We start from the raw sequence: 3,039 nt of genomic DNA, 5'->3' as shown, positions 1-3,039 counted from the left end.
CTGTGGCCTGGACCTGTGAAGGAGGCAGAAGAAGCTACTTCTACCCACATGTTGCTTTTGTTGGGATGTTTTACCTCAGTGATAGGAAAAGTAAAAAAATTTTGGCGTGTGTACATATGATATACATATGTATGTGTATATACATGTGTGTACATATGTGTCTGTACATGTGTATGTATGCATTCATCTTTTACAATCCTATTGTGACAAGTTTACTTACAGGAAAAAAGTATTACTAATAATTCTTTTACATTCTCTTAATAATTCTAAATAAATGCGAATTAGTTGACTTCAGGCAGAGAACGTTTGATTATTGCTCAACAGATGGAAATCTTTGTGGATCCAATTCACCATTTTTATCGCCATACAGGCTGAGAATTCTCTGACTTCTGTGAGGTGACTGTGGCATCTTTTCTATCCTCTCTTGACGTGCATTCATTTCATGTTTTTATTATCCTGTTTTTCGAAACTTTAACATCACTCACCACTAGCTGCCTTCAGATGTTTGCTAATAGAAGATTTTGACCACAAATACCAACATGATATTACTTGAAAAACCCACTTGCAGAGCCAGTGGGACAAGGGTAACTGCCATATTACTGACTCTGTGTTTAAAAAGAATGATGCTGGGCTAGGGAGATGGATCAGTGTGCAAGCATGAGGACCAAAGTGTGAATCCCTAGACCCACCGAACAAGCCAGGCCATGACTCTGTGCTCCTGTACCCCAGTGACAGGAAGATAGATGGGGTTTGCTGCCACACACACACACACACACACACACACACACACACACACACAGAGACACACACACACACAAACACATTCTTATAGAAACACTATAAACAGAACATTCTTCAGTCCATGCTATTGGCTGCAAGGCTATTATCACACAGGCCATTTGGGAAAGCAGCAGAACCACAATGCTCTGGAATCATATCCAAATGCTCACTACAGATCTACATACTTCGTCTTTGTTGTTTGTTTTCAAGACAGGGTTTCTCTGGTGTAGCCCTGGCTGTACTAGAACTCACTCTGTAGACCAGGCTGGCCACAAACCTAGAGATTGGCCTGCTCCTGCCTCCCAAGTGTTGGGATTAAAGGCGTGCACCACCACTGCCTACTTTGTCTTTGATACAACACGGAGACAGTAGATTTTACTCACACGGCCCTACACGTGGGAGAGCCTAGCACAGCTCCGACACTGGCCTCAAAGTGAATATGACTGTGAAATGACGTTATTTAAAGTAAATATGTCTGTGAAATGAAGTTATGTATCTCAGCATGATTGAGTTTATTCACTTACTCTCCCAGAGGAAGACTTTAGTTGGTACCTGTCATATACATACTCGAGTCAATATTGCTGAATTGAATTTCACATGTAACAGTGCCACTGCAACCCAGAACTGCAAGCAAGCACACTTGGCTCCGAGTTCTGAAAGCAGTACCTGTGGGAATAGCGACACCCGGTTTTCTTAACGACCACACTGTGTACGACTTAAGTGGGGAAAAGTATTTTCAAAAAAATCTCTTAGGTTCTTGCTTCCCCTCTGCTCGGCCTGTGGATGGTCTCAGCGGTCTCCTGAGAAAGGTGCGACTTAAGGTCCTTCAGACCCTGCCCCTCCTCCACAAGCCCGAGACTGGGAGGGCTCACGGGCTCTGGATCAGATGTATCTGTGGTATGGTTTCACTAGGTTTCCAAAAATTCCAAAAATGGAGTCAGGATTCGCAAATCCCTGTGTGGCACCTAGTGAGGGAATTAGACCAGGGCCACAGGAGGCCACAGGGCCACAGGAGGCCCCAGAGATCTGGGCGTGCACACCTGTGTCTTGTTCTCCCTGACCGTGTTAGGGAGCACGAAGGTCCTCACCGGAGGCCTTCAGAGGAGCCCTTCCAGCCTCCATAACCGTGAGGAGTTCTCTTCTTCCTAAATTATCAGTCAGTGGTACTCTGTCAGAGCAACAAAAAGAAGACTAAGGTTCCTGGGCTGTTCCCAGTGACTATTAAATAATATTAATATTAAATGCTAACCTTTGAGTTACTGACCTCTCTAAAGTTATTTTGAAGAATACTCATGATAAGTAAATCACTGATTAATAAGTGCCCTGACAAGCTGACGCAATAGAGGGCCTCGAGGATTTGAGACTTCTTTTGTTATTTATGATTTATAGAAAAATGGCTGAAGCACACGCATCAAATACCAAATAACGAGCACAGACATTTTAAGATTTCTGCCTTTTAGGGTAACTCAATTGACTGTTACTTGTGTTACTTGGCTGGGAAGTCATACTATCTTAGACATTTTTAGTCTCAAAACATTAATATAAAGTTATTCATAGTGACCCGGACTACTTTCATATTTACTAGTAAGAGGGAAAATTTTTAAAAAAGGAATAAAAAAATGTATTAGATTGACATGGCTCTAGCGAAAAGAGAGTGTTTAGAAACTTGTCTAATAATAACCAGATGATAAAGCTATGTGATTAGGCTGGGAAGACACAGGTCAGTGCCAGACTGCTTGCCAAATGGACAAGGTATTTGATCTCCAGCATTGGATAAACCAAACCCCAGACCCAAATAAAACCCAAGAATGGAAATGAAGTCCATTAATTTGTTTAGTCATCTTTTCTTGAACTAGAATAATGGTAAAAATTAATCTTTCCCTCCTTCTGTCTCTCTGTCTGTCTGTCTGTTTGTCTCTGGCAGCAAACCCCTTATTCTCCGTCTGTCTCTGTCTGTCCCTGTCTTTCTCTCTCTGAGACATCTCTCTCCAGGTAGTCCTGGTACTCACTACATGGACCCACTGGCCAGTGTACAATGCACACCCCGATATAAACAAACCCTTAAAAGGCAAAACTATTACTGTTTACAGAGGCCCAGAGGGGTCAGAGTGATCTAGAAAAGAGGATGTGAACAACGTGGCTTCATAATAAAGCCCTCATCGCCACGAATGCCACTGTTGTAAACTTATCTCAAATGCTTGTGTTACTTTTTCTTCTTTTGTCTATTTTTCCTTTTTTTTTTTTTTTTTTTTTTTTTTT

The 3,039-nt window shown here is 42.0% G+C and overlaps 1 protein-coding gene across 2 annotated transcripts in view; it reads right to left on the bottom strand.

Annotated features, from left to right (window-relative positions):
- Window positions 1-3,039, bottom strand: part of Srgap1 (SLIT-ROBO Rho GTPase activating protein 1) — a 268,720-nt gene that overhangs the window by 19,346 nt on the left and 246,335 nt on the right. The window lies entirely within an intron of this gene.

Source organism: Mus pahari, chromosome 9 (assembly GCF_900095145.1).
Source record: "Mus pahari chromosome 9, PAHARI_EIJ_v1.1, whole genome shotgun sequence".
In the NCBI taxonomy this organism is placed as follows: domain Eukaryota; kingdom Metazoa; phylum Chordata; class Mammalia; order Rodentia; family Muridae; genus Mus; species Mus pahari.
This window is presented reverse-complemented; position numbering and strand designations above follow the sequence as displayed.